The following is a 14668-nucleotide window of genomic DNA, read 5'->3' on the forward strand; positions in this document are numbered from 1 at the left end:
GGGTCCTAGCAAGAATAAAGCAGGGAAAGAAGCAAAGGGGAAAAAACAAACAAAAACCCAAAAGTTTTTTCTTTCAGGGTTCCCTCTGGGCTCCCTATCCCAACTTCAAAGGTTATATTCATAAAATACAAATTGTTAAATAAAAAATAGTTGATGCTTCTTTCGAGCTTCCTTAATGTGGATCAACTATATAGATATAATAATCAGGGTAAATGTGTTTTAATTCATGTTAAAACATTCTCATTTCTAATGGCCATAAAATTATTCTTGCAAAATGATAAAAATAATAATGAAGGATAGTCAGAAGAAAGGCAGTCAGGGACAAGGGCCTTCCCCACCCTAAGAGGAAATCACCCTTTAAAGGATTTTATACCACCTTAGAAGGACCTTTCCACCCTTTGCCACTGAAGAACTCCTTGATAGGTAGATAAACACATGGACAAAACCTTATTGGATGACAGGTAACTGGACGGTTAATCAAATTAAAACCAACATTATCATAAAAAACCCTAGACTTAGAAATTCCAGTGGCAACCCTCTGGGGTCCCCTCCTTCTTCCAGAGCTTTGTAGTATGGATCAATAAACTTTGCTTTGCTGCCTGCCACTCTTCTTCTGATCTATCTCTTCATTCTTGGAAGCGGTGTGACCAAAGATAGAGGGTACTAAACGAAAAGAAACCCTGAAAATACAGTAAAATGATTGAAAGATATAATTGTAATTAAAATGAAGTACAATGATTAAAAAGCCAAACTGAATAAATTTCTTCCATATAAAAATTTATTATGGAAAAAGAAATGGCAGGCAGGAACACAATAAGCAAATCAGTGAAGTATCCTATATTTTCACCTTGACAAAGAACACAACAAAAACATTGTTATGAAATAATGTACTTTTGTTCCATAAATCCATGTTTCTCACATAACCAATTGCAATGTTTATTTCATTCACATTTGAACTAAAAAATCCAGCTTCTGTGAGTTAGAAAGCAACATTGTAATTCCATATTCTTATTTTTTTAAATGTCACCCTATTTTTTTTTTGCATTTTTATAACATGCTTCACTTTATACTTCCCCCAGCATTTTTTTGAGTGTCCATTTTACTCACTTCACCCATTACAAAAATGAATAACACATTTAAGTCTTTGCAGCTTTGGCAATCAAAAATTGGTATTTCATTTCAACGTATAGCTCTTTGATCATCATTAAATTGAACATATTTTCATATGATTATCATTCATGTGTTTTTTTTCTGGCTGAAAATTATTCATTCTTGTTCTTTCCTCACTTTTTGTGAAATAGAACTTTATTATTTTTTTAAATTTTTATTTTAATTCCTGTTAGTTAACATACAGTATTATATTAGTTTCAGGTGTACAATATAGTAATTTGACACTTTCATACAACATCCAGTGTTTATTACAAATGTGATCCTTAATCCTCATCACCTATTTCACCCATTCCTTCTCTCACCTTCTCTCTGGTAACCATCAGTTTGTTCTCTATAAGTAAGAGTCTATTTCTTGGTTTGTCTCTCTCTCTCTAGCTCTTTTTTCCCCCTGTGCTCTTAAATTCCACATATGAGTGAAATCATATGGTATTTGTCTTTCTTTTACTGAGTTATTTCACTTAGCATTATACTTTCTAGCTATATCCATTTCATTGCAACTGGCAAGATATCATTATTTCTTATGACTATATATATTCACACACACACACACACACACACGTGCACACACATACCACCTCTTCTTTATCCATTCATCAATGGATGGACACTTGGGCTCACTTGGGCTGCTTCTGTGTCTTGGCTATTGTAAATAATGCTAATATAAACATAAGGGTACATGTATCCATTTGGATTAAAATTTTATATTGTTTGGGTAAACCTTTGGGTAATAGGAATAGTTCTATCTTTAAATTTTTAAGGAACCTCAATACTGTTTTCCAGAGTGGCTCCATCATCTTGCATTCCCACAAACAGTGTGCTAGGTTCCTTTTTCTCCACATCTTCACCAACACCTATTGTTTCTTGTGTTGTTGATTTTAGCCATTCTGACAGGCATGAGGTGATACCTCATTGTGGTTTTGATTTGTATTTCCCTGATAATGAGCATCTTTTCATGTGTCTGTTGCCCATTTCCATGTCTTTTTTGGAGCAATGTCTGTTTATGTTTTCTTCCCATTTTTAACTGGATTATACATTTTTGGGGTGTTGAGTTTTATAAGTTCTTTACATATTTTGGATACCAACCCTTCATAAGATGTATTAGATATGTCATTTAAAAATATCTTCTCCCATTCTGTAGGCTGCCTTTTAGTTTTGTTGGCTGTTTCTTTTACTGTGTGAAGCTTTTTGTTTTGATGGGTTCTAATAGTTTATTTTTGCTTTTGTTTCCCTTGCCTTGGGGGACCTAGCTAGGAAAAAAAAAAAAATCTAAAGCTAACATCTGAGAAGTTACTATCACCACTCACTACTAAGATTTTTATGACATCAGGTGTCACATTTAGGTCTTTAATCCATTTTGAATTTATTTTTATGTATGGTATAAGAAAGTGGTTTAGTTTCATTCTTTTGTGTGTTGTTATCCAGTTTCCCCAAAACCATTTGTTGGATAGATTGTCTTTTTTCCCATTGGATATTCTCTCATACTTTGTCCAAAATTCATCAACCATAGAGTTGTGGGTTTATTTCTGGGTTTTCTATCCCATTCTATTGATCTATGTGTCTGTTTTTAATGCCAGTACTCTGCTGTTTTGATTATTACAGCTTTGTAATGTAACTTGATGTCTGGAATTGTTATGCCTCCAGCTTTTCTCTTCTTTTTGAAGATTGTTTTGGCTATTTAGAGACTTATGTGGTTCCATGCGGATTTCAGGACATTTTGTTCTAGTTCTATGAAAAATGCTGTTGGTATTTTGATAGGGATTGTAATGAATGTGTAGATTGCTTTGGGTAGTATAGACATTTTAACAATATTTGTTCTTCCAATCCATGAGCATGGAATGTCTTTCCATTTTGTTGTGTTGTCTCTAATTTCTTTCATTTATGTTTTATAGTTTTCAGAGGTCTTTCACCTCTTTGGTTAGGTTTATTCCTAGGTATCTTATTATTTTTGGTGCAATGTAAATATAATTGTTTTCTTAATTTATCTTTCTGTTGCTTCATTATTGGTGTACATATTTTTAATCATGTGCTGACCCAATGTAAACCTTTTCAGTTCCATTTTTTAAAAAAAGTGAAATAATAAGTATTAAATATTCTTTCATGAGAATGACTCCGAGTTTGAATTTAAAGTAAAGGCAATGTTCATGAGCAAATGTTGGGGGTGTTTATTTAAATTTCTTTTAACTTATTACAGAATATACTTTAAATCCTACACAATTTACCGAGGACTTAACTATGTTGTTAGTATTTTTGAGAAATGAAATTTGAGAAATTTATCTAGAACTAAGATCAAGTAAGTAATCAAGATAGCATTTATCTCATTGTGAAGTTTGCTTATTACATAGAAAATTATGTTTGTACAGATTTATATGAGAAACGCATTCATTATAACTTTCACAAATTAAAAGAGAGGCAAGGAAATTCAGTTTGATCTAGAAATACCATTCTTTGAGGATCTTATAAAATTATACAGATATCCACCATTGTGCATGTAATGGGACATAAAAATTACCCGTTCCTTTTGTCAGTCAGTGGTCAGAGATTATATCATATAAGTGTATGTGTATTGTTGCTGGGTTTTGTTTTTGTTTATTTGTTTCCTAGAAGCAGATATTGAGATAAAGAATTGAGTGGACATAATTATTTTGAAGCACAAATGTCATGGTTGAAATATGAGAAAACGACAGGAAAAGAAGATAACCAGAAGGGAACATTTTGGTTAGCTATTGTGGTCAACAAATGGAATTCAATCCACAGAGAAAACTCTGGAAAGTCATATAAAATCACACCTCAAAATTATCTTACTTGAGAGGCAAGGGAGCTGTATATTTATCCATCTACTCCCAGAGTGTTGTGAAGTCCCTGAACATTTCCAGCAAAAAAGTTCACAGGCTATAGCCTTTTGTGCTCCCAGAAAAAGTCCTAAGGCACAAGGACACAGAGATTGGCACTGGAAACTAGCCATAATATACTGAACTACTTGTGTATTGGTCAAACATAGCAAAAAAAGCTACTGTCTTCACCTTACATTATTCAGTCTCTATGTTAAATGCTCAAGTCTCTTAATTTTACTGTTCCTTAAAGTTGGTTGAAATTTAAGATTTTTTTTTTTTTTTTAATTTGAGAGAGAGACAGTGAGAGAGAGGATGAGCGAGGAGAAGGTCAGAGGGAGAAGCAGACTCCCCATGGAGCTGGAAGCTGGATGCAGGACTCGATCCCGGAACTCCGGGACCATGACCCGAGCCGAAGGCAGTCGTCCAACCAACTGAGCCACACAGGCGTCCCGAGTTGGTTGAAATTTAAAACAGCAATTATAACCAACACATTACAAGAAGATGTAACCAATTGCTGCAGTAGATCCTGAAGCTGACCACAGCTGATATTCTTTACATTCTTCTTCTACTGCTCATGTTAGATTTAGCCTCAAATTGAGTCAGCACTTAACTAGCCAAGAGTACTAGCACATGTGATAATCGTACTATGATTTATGCCTGAGGCTTCCATTACTTTTATCATGTCTTCATCAGATTTTGTTTTCTGAGATTGCCATAAGATTTTGGCTCAGTGAAAGCATTAAGAGGTCCCCTAAGGAATCTCATTAGCTCCAGATATACTTTTCCCTATGCATATTACACAGCAGCAACCCCACCTCCTTATGATAATTGTGGTCCATTATCTCTGCTAATATAGTTAACTTTCTTTTTGATTGTTGTTTTATTAGCATAAGGAGCTCAAATAACTAAGTTAAGACAATAATTTTAAGTTTAGTGAAATCCTTCACATGTTCTTGGGTAAATACGTTCCTCCTTTCCAAACTAGGACTTCTCATCCATAAGGCCCAAAGTTGCTAAATGAGGCAAAAACAACAACAACAACAACAAAACTCAATTGTGTCCCTGGGAGCAATGGTGAGAGGGCATTTGGACAAAAGTATTCTATACACTGGGAATATTATAGGCATTAAGCTTAAAGGAATCCATGCATATTATGTTCATTGTTATACCAGCTTTACCATATTGTGGAGTGCTTTCCCAAGGCACTGTTCATGATCCCATTATAATAAATCAGTAAACTTATTCTTGAGTAAATTTGCTGGCCAAGACACCACAGACAGAGAAAGAAAACACAAACACGTAGCTACACCCATGGCAAAACAAAAATTGCACCAGACAATGTTAAACAACTAAGGGAGACCTTATTTGAAATTATTGCAATAGGGAAGGGGACTGAACTCAAGTTCACTAAAACAAAAGGAGAGATTTTAGGGACTGAGATGAGCTAGTGGAAAAATATTAGAGGACCTCGGGGTTAGGGTTATCAGTGGTATGTATCCAACACATTGAATTATTCCTGAGTTTACAAATGTTTTTCTCTGGGAGCAGGCTATCTACATTTGCTAATTGTTGCTAATTGAATTTAGAAGCCTACCCTCCTTCAGAGACTAGGTAAAGAGTGTTATCTTCTTTGAAGTTTACATTTCAAAGAGATTGTTCCTAAGTCCTTGAGACAGACATTTCCTGAGCTTAAAAAAAAAAAAAAAACTGGTAAGAATTTGGGAGAAAATTTATACACATTCCAAAGGGATAAAATAAAAATTTATAATTAAAAGTAAATTCTATTAAAAAAAAAAAAGGTCAGCAGCCTATAGTCTGGAAGAAACTTGTCTAAAGTTTAACTAAACTGTGGGAAGCATTAAGGTAGGCCTTCATAACCTAGGATATAAACCAATCCAAAATGGATGAATTATTTACTATTCAAGGGTAGAAAGGATCCAATGTGATCAATCTACTACAATCTATCACACTGGCTAGCTGAACTCCTCCAAGGACTGTGCCATACTTAAGGCTCACCTTAGTGTTTACAGTGAATTGGTTAAACATTCCGCATTCAGTGGCAAAATTACAGGCTCAGTGAGAGGGACCCTGTGTTGTCAGGCCCAGGCATATTTACCAAGCCAGTTATTATGGCTTTTCTTTTCATTAGAATGAAATGTAAGTAATAGGGTGTCTATGGATAAGATATTTTTGTTGTTTTCTTTCACTTGGTTTTGGTTTTATTATTTGGTATTTTGTCAAAGCAACAATTACTAAACATGTGATACCTTTGTTCACTTATGTAGGCCTATCTGTAGGACTTTTACCTGAGTCGTTTGGTCAATTATGCTTGTACTGATAATATTTGATAGATAATTTTGATCAGTTAACTCAAAGAAGCTTATTTCAAGGATGCGAGATGTTTCAAAGCTGTGTTACAGTCCTTTAATGGCTATGTTTTTTCTGATCACTTTGACTCCTGGTTCATAGCTCTTCTGAGTTTCAACTCACTTTTGCATTCCTAGAATCCTAGGGTTTGTGTTAGAGTTAGTAATAGGGTTTAATTAGTTAATTAAGTCCTGTAACAACAGGAATACATCCACATGTATGAGGATTTTATATTCAGGAATGTTTTTTGATGTTTTATGTTGATGGTTTTGATGTTTTGTAACATTCTTCTTAATAGTCAAAATTCCAAATAACCTTAGTGTTCATGAGAGTTGAAGGGATATATAAATTTTGAAATATTACTATACGAGACATTATATTGCCATGAAAACACATGAACTGAAAAGAAACAACTCAGAAATGAGGATGGATCACACAAACAGCATGTCAAGTAACTGAACTCAGACAGATCCAAATGAATGGATACTATATGATTACATTTAGATAAAGTACAAAGCAGCCAAGACTACAGTATTGTGTTGGAATTCAGGATAGTGTTTATTTTGGGGAAAGAGAGGGGATTGTGATTAGAAGAAATATTAATGGACTTTTAGAATACTGGTGAAGACCTATTCTTGACGTGTTTGTGATTACACAAAAATCTGTGTGAAAATCATGAAGTTGTATGTTGTGGCCCATATAGTTTAATGTATATTACAACTCACATAAAAAATTTTAAAAAAATCAAGATGTCACAGTTGCACATGAAAATCATTATATCCTAAAACATGGTTAGCATTTTTTTAGTACTTAGTAAACATTGTTTCATTTGAAATTTTTCCCTGAAGTGAATTTGTATTAATTAAATATGCTTTCTGATAACCTAGTTGAATTTTCTTCTTCTTCTTCTTCTTCTTTTTTAATTGGTCACTGAGGCCTTTTGGTTTTTTGTACACAAAACTACCGAGTATCTTGCCTGTAGACACCTCTGAGATTACACTGTGAATACACATGGCTCTAGACACTTGATGAGAAGCAAGGTGAGAAAAAGAGTGTTTTGAGCCAATTGCACGATTACAGAACTTGAGTTTCCAAGAGGGTTCCAGATGGTCACATTTGGCCCCTGCTTCTAAGGGATCAGGGAGAGAACATCACATGGATGAAAGAGGGGAGTTAACGATTAAGGGAATTCCAAGTATCAATTGGGACCCTGAGCTATCTGTGGGAACCTCAGGAGCAAAGTTCTAATTATTCCAATAGTGCCAGAAAGACTCAGGAGCTTGCATGCTCGCATAGGGTTTCTGGAGTTCCTGCCAGTAAACTTAACCTTGCTGCCCAGTTGCTCTTTTTTTCTGAGGTGCTGGCTATACTTGGTGAAGTGCTCAGATCAGCAAGGTGTACCACTTTTGATTTGCCTGGAGCAGAACCCCAACACCAGGCCAGCAACAAATGTGTCTTTGGTCTCTCTAGAGGGATGAGACATCATCAAGTCCCATGCATTGGACTCGACCAACTTGCATGCCTGAAAACACTTGGTCTCAGAGCCAATTTGGTTCATTTTAAGCAGGAGGAAGTTACAAGATTTCTCACCTAGGAAATCTTGGAAATCTGTTTTGAGTTGATAACTGTTGAGACAACCTAAATTCCTGTCCTGGCTGTGAACTTTTTTTGAGCTTCCAAGTCACCTTGGTTAAAGAGATATTCTATAGACACCACTGGTTAGTCTTGGTGAAGAATTTGTACAGGTCAGTCAGTTTGTGAGATGTAATGTACCTACTTGAGTGATCAGACAACCTGAAGCTCAGATCACACTTTCCCTGCCTGGAAAAACTCCAAGGCAGCCATGTCCATGCCAATGACAACTTTATGGGTGTAAGTGGTTATCTTGATCTCATTCTTCAGAGCTGCTTTTTTATTCTTTAGGATGTTAGTAGTCAACACACTTCCATCCTCCATGTTGGTGGCATCTTTCCCATATTTCTTCTTGATGATATTCTTCAGGTTGTGGTGAAGCTCCACTCCAATGCACATGACTTTGTTGAGGTTTGCTGTACCAAATGGCAGGATTGTGTACTCCTGTATAGCCATGTCATTGTCAGCACTGTAGCAATGTAGAGGTATAGGGGCATCCCATTCTCAATGGCTCCAGCCTTGCAGACAGCCAGAAAAACTCCCAGGAGGGAGTAAGCATCACATTAAGACTTATTTTCCATTAGATCATTAGTTTATCTTTCTTCTTGTATTCAGGTTCCTGCTAATAAGAGTAGACACAATAGTTTTATTGATGTGCTCACAGCCTTTGAGACACAGGTCACCATACAGTGTGATTTATCATTGTTTATGAGCTTCAGGACCTCTTAAACAACAGCTAAGTCACTTTTGAGGTTCAGAGATCAACTTAAACAGTGGGATCCTCATGAGAGTGAAAGGTCTCTGACATATAACTTGAGAATAGACATGGTTCATTTCTGACTGCTGGATCTCATGATAGAGGGAAAGAAACAGAGTGTGCTGCAGACACAAAGGGTGACTATTACGCTGCAAGGTCTGTGTGCACCAAGTTTCCCCTGAGCTCTTCCCTGTGCTGTCTGCCCCAATGTCTTGTCCTATTCCCAGACACCTGATCATCTTATTTTAAAATGGAAATTTACATTATAAAGCTCTTTATATCTTGATAATAATTGTTAACTTTGTCAACACATGTACAATTGTTGGAACACTGCACTTTAATAGTACATTTTGATGCAATTTCTTCTAACAGACCTAGATACACCCAAAATCTAATGTATGGCTCTGTTCTATTCACGTGTTTGATCATATTCTTTTCTTCTTCTTCTTCTTCTTTTGTTTCATTAAAGTCATTTTTAAAATTTTCATCTTTATAGTTACATTCTCTTTTTAATGTATTTAATTTTATTTTGTATATATAAGTTTTTTTTTCTTTACAATTTTAAGATGTCATTTCCTCTAGCAAACTGACCAAAATACACTGAGGAGATAGTATATTGCTCTGTTCTCCTCACCTGTTTATATTGCCTCCTTTTCTTTTTGTTGTTGTTGTTGTGGTGGGTTTTTTTTCTTCCTCTTTTGTTTTTTTCTTGTCTTTTAATTTTCATTTTTTACAGTTACACTCTATCTTTTCATTGTATTTAATTTTATTTTTGTACATATATAAATTAGTCTTTCTTTACAATTTTGGGATCTAGTTTTCTAAAACACACACAGAATCCAGTGAATTGTTCTATTCTGCTCACCTGCCTTCTTATATTTTCTCTCTCTCTCCTTTTTTTTCCCCCCTGGTTTTGGGTCTCTTCTGATTTGCTTAGTGTATATTTCTCTGTAGTCATTGTTGCTATTTTAGTATTTTGTTCTCTTATTCCTCTTTTCTTCTCTGGGCAGAATGACAAGATGGAAAACTCACCTCAAAAAAGAGAACAAGAAGCAGTACTGATTGCCAGGCATCTAATCAATATGGACATAAGTAAGATGTCAGAACCAGAGTTCAGAATAATGATTTTAAAGATACTAGCTGGGCTTGAAAAAAGCATAGAAGACACTAGAGAATCCCTTTCTGGAGAAATAAAATATCTAAAATCTAACCATTGAAATAAAAAAAGGCTATTATGAGATGCAATTAAAAAAAAATGGAAGCTCTAACTGCTAGGATAAATGAGGTGGAAGAAAGAATTAGTGATATAGAAGACCAAACAATGGAGAATAAAGGAGCTGAGAAAAGAGAGATAAACAACTATTGGATCATAAGGACATACCATATATGTCCTGGAGAGTTTATTAAAGAGAGCAGACTGCAATTTTTCTGCTCTAGGCCAGAGGTTTGGATGTGGACATTTTTGGTCTGAGCTTTGGAAGAGGCCCAGAAAGCCTCCAGGAACAAAAGCCACAGAGAGGACCACTATCCACTGAGCCTATCCCCCTGACAGGGGGCAGGACAACTCTACCCAGGCAGGGTTACCTGAGAAAACAGTGTAGCAGGTCCCACCCCCAGAAGATGGGCTGGAAGAACAGACAATCCTATGGATCCCATAACATTGTAAAATCCTAATGCCAGAGGAAATAGTATTTTGAGCTCCAGGTATGGCCTCATAACTTATTATGTTTCTGATAAAATTCTCCCTTTCTTTTTTTTCTTATGCTTTTGCTCTGTTTTTTTTTCTCTTTTTATCTATTCCTCATTTCAACTATATGTTTTATTACATCAAAATATCTATATTATATATTATATTATAATATTATATTATATTATATATTATGTATTATATCAATTATATTATTATGTCAATATATCTATATTTCATAGTCACTTTTTAATTTGCTCTTTTCCACATCTATTTTTTATAAATGCATGCTTTATTTTAGTCCCTTTTCACTCTATTCAATTTTACCTTTATAAACACACACACACACACACACACATAGGTGTGTGTGTGTGTGTGTGTGTGTGTGTGTGTTTTAAAACTTTATGTCTTTTAAATATATAAAGTTTTAATCTCTTTGTAATTTTGGGAGGTAGTGTCACCTAACAAACAGACCAAAATACACCCAGGAATAACGGAACACCCTGCTTTATCCACAGTGAGAGATTAGAGTCCCCTTTCACCTCCCCAAACTTTTAAAAAATTTTTAAAAATTTTATTCTTTTGTTTCATTTTGGCTTTGTTTTTTTGGTGATAGCTTCTGATCATTCTGGATTTTGCTAGGGTGTATCTTGCTTGGTCATGGTTGATGTTTTGGACTGTGATCATTCACTCACCCATCCCTCAACAGAATGACTAGAAGGAGGAACTCTCAACAAAGAAAAGAAACAGAGATAATGTCCTTTCCCACAGAACTAATGGATATGGATGTAAGCGATATGTCAGAGAGAGAATTCAGGATAGCAATAATGAAGTAAATAGCTAGGCTTGAAAAAGATTTGTTAAGTTTTCATTAATCTTAAAAGTCATTTCAAAGAACCAACTTTTGGTTTTGTTAGTATTACTCCTTTTCTATTTTATTAGTTTCAGGTTTCAGTTGATTATTTCTATTTTATATTTTAGGTTTTTTTTCATATTTATAAAATAATATATATGAAAGAAAATATGTATTATAGTATATAATAATTTATATTACATATACAAATTCTAAGCACTAGTTTAGGAAAATCTCACAGGTTTTATTACTTCTGTTCCTCATTTTTTTAAAAATTTTTATTTGTATTTATTCGACAGACAGAGATCACAAGCAGGCAGAAAAAGAGAGGGAGGAAGGGAAGCAGACTCCCTGCTGAGCAGAGAACCCGACACTGGGTTCCATCCCAGGACCCTGGGATCATGACCCGAGCCAAAGGCAGATGCTTTAACCCACTGAGCCACCCAGGTGTCCCCTGTTCTTCATTTTTATTAGTTCAAATTATTCACAAATTTCTTGTGTGATTTTCTCTTGCTCACTGTCCAATTTAAAAATGTATTGTTTAATTTAGTATTAATTGGCTATTTTATTATTATCCTTTTTTATTGATTTCTAGGTTAATTTTGTCACACTAGAGAACATCATCTGAATAATTATAATCTCTTGAAATTTGTTTAAGCCTTGTAAATTGTGGTTAATATTCTGTGTACACATGAAATTAATGAAATCTGTTATTGTTGAATGTAGTGTTTTAGACATCAGGTTTGTCAATTAGGTCAAAATAATATTGCCTTTTAGATCTTTTATATCTTTATTGATTATTTATCTTCGGCTTTTTTTCAAATATTGATTCTTGCCAATAATAATTAGATAACATATTTATATTAACTTCTTAAGTGTTGCCCCTAATATGCCACTAACTTGATCTAGAAGTTTATTTCCTAAAAATCTTCAATAAATTAAGAACAAAAAAATGAGACACATAATTGTTCAAATGTGGGTTACAGAAGATGATTTTATACTTTTGATATTCATTCATTCATTTATTCATTCTCATTCACCTTTTCATTTATTTAACTAATGTGCCTTTTTTGTGTTTGGCACTAAATGACATGTAAAGGGTTGGGAAAGGGATAAAAATGATATTATGAATAGGAAATTATTATTCTTAGTTCTTATGATTTAGTTTTAAATCATTTATGCAGTAGGTTCCACTGTTAACAGTTAATTCTTATGAAATAAAGGGGAAAAGTGTAGTTTTAATGTTGATTATATATTGATATTCCAGTGTTCTAAGACAAATTTGCAATTGATGTATAAGAAAAAAGTGATATGGGGGCACCTAGGTGGCTCAGTTGTCAAGCATTTGCCTTCAACTCAGGTTATGATCCCAGAGTCTTGGGATGGAGCCCCGCATCTGGTTCCCTGCTCGGTGGGAAGCCTGCTTCTCCCTCTCCCACTCTCCCTGCTTGTGTTCCTTCTCTCGTTGTCTCTCTCTCTCTGTCAAAAAAGTATATAAAATATTTTAAAAAAGAAAAATTGATATGAAAATGAAAGTATGGAAATGTGTTCTGCAAAAAAAGAAACACATTGATTTTTATTTAGGATCTTTCATTTAGAAATATATGCATTTATCCAATGAACAAAGGATTGGATAAAATGATTATCCAATGAACAAAGTTCATTGTTTTCTTAGGTAGTTTTGTCATATAATAATTTTTGTAGTAAACCCTCAATAAAGTATGGCATGCATTCAGAAAAGTGAACAAATTTTAAGTGTGTTAATTGATAAATTGTCATAATATCTATCTGATAGCACACCAGAAGCCTCTTTTTTTCCCAATTCCTGACACTGTCCCCTACCAGACCTAAGATTTATATGGATTTCTCAGACAATAGATTTTTTTTTTCTGTTTTAGAAACATACCCATCATTTCTTATTTTTGAACATAAGTACATCTTTATGTTCAGTATATGCCTACATACTAATATAGGACCGATTAACTTTAATAGATAATTCCAAAGAGTTTGCAAAGGGAGTATACCAATTTATACTCCATCAGTCTCCTTCTTATTCTATCATCTATTGATAGAGGTAGACATTTCTATTTCACCTTCGTTCTGCCAGTATTTTAAAAATATTGTGAAACTGCTCTATTATTTTGCATAAGGCATTTTATTTTGAAAACTTTTGAGCAGACTGACCTTTTGTTATTACTGTAAAATGTCTTTCTTTTATTTTATGTTTTTTTTTTTTAAGATTTTATTTACTTATTTGACAGAGAGAGATCACAAGTAGGCAGAGAGGCAGGCAGAGAAAGAGAAAGGGAAGCAGGCTCCCCGCTGAGCAGAGAGTGGGATGTGGGGCTCGATCCCTGGACCCTGGGATCATGACCTGAGCCGAAGGCAGAGGCTTTAACCCACTGAGCCACCTAGGCACCCCTAAATATTGATTTTTCCCTTAATAATGGCATAGCACATTTCTATTAACTTCTTAAGTGTTGTCTTTCATGTGCCACTAACTTGATCTAGCAGTTTATGTCCTAAAAATCTTCAGTAAATTAGGAACAAAGAAAATGAGGTCCATAATTGCTCAAATATGGATTACATAAAGATGATTTTATACTTTTGATGCTCATTCATTCACTCACCTTTTCATTTATCTAACTAGATTAATGTGCCTTTTTTGTATTTGGTACTAAAAATGACTTGTAAAGGGTTGAGGAAGAGATATATTCTGCTGAAGGACAGAAATTCTATATAAAAGTTTAGAAAATTCTTGGGCCAGGGCACTTGCGTGGCTCAGTCAGTTAAGTTTCTGCCTTGGGCTAAGGTATTGAGCACCCCACTGATCTCTCCTTTGGGACCCCTGCTTGGTGGGGATTCTGTTTCTCCTCTGCCCCTCCCTGACCCCACTTATGCTCTCTCTCTTTCTCTCAAATAAATAACATCTTAAAAAAAAAAAAAAATCCTTGGGCCAGTAAGGAAGATTACAGTTTTTTAAAGTGCTCTTTGTGTAGCTTGGTCTTCCTAAAAATAAGTTTCTAAACATTAACAAATTTATGCTAAATACTACATTTTTCATAGTTTCTTCATGTAATTCTTGTTATAATTAGATGAGATCATTAGTATGAGCAATAGAATTGGTAATATTAGGGATTAAGTTTTAAAATTTTAAAAATTAATTTGTATTCATATACAGGTTATGTTTTTAAAATGTTCAAATAAGAAGGAATATGTATATATATGTGTGTGCAATTTTAAAGGCAAAATGGAAAAGACTGGAAGAAGAGTTTAGGAAAATTCCCCAAACAGATATGGAAGTAGGGAAAAAAAAAGAACTAGGACATAGCATGTGAATTTAGAGGTTCCAGTTTTCATGTAAATGGAGT

At 34.4% G+C, this 14668-nt stretch overlaps 1 pseudogene; it reads right to left on the reverse strand.

Moving 5' to 3' along the window:
• Window positions 1-7566: 7566 nt before the first annotated feature.
• On the reverse strand, window positions 7567-11143 carry LOC125094132 (alpha-enolase-like; annotated as a pseudogene).
• Between the last annotated feature and the right edge of the window lie 3525 nt (window positions 11144-14668).

This window comes from Lutra lutra, chromosome 2 (genome assembly GCF_902655055.1).
Source record: "Lutra lutra chromosome 2, mLutLut1.2, whole genome shotgun sequence".
Lineage (NCBI taxonomy): Eukaryota > Metazoa > Chordata > Mammalia > Carnivora > Mustelidae > Lutra > Lutra lutra.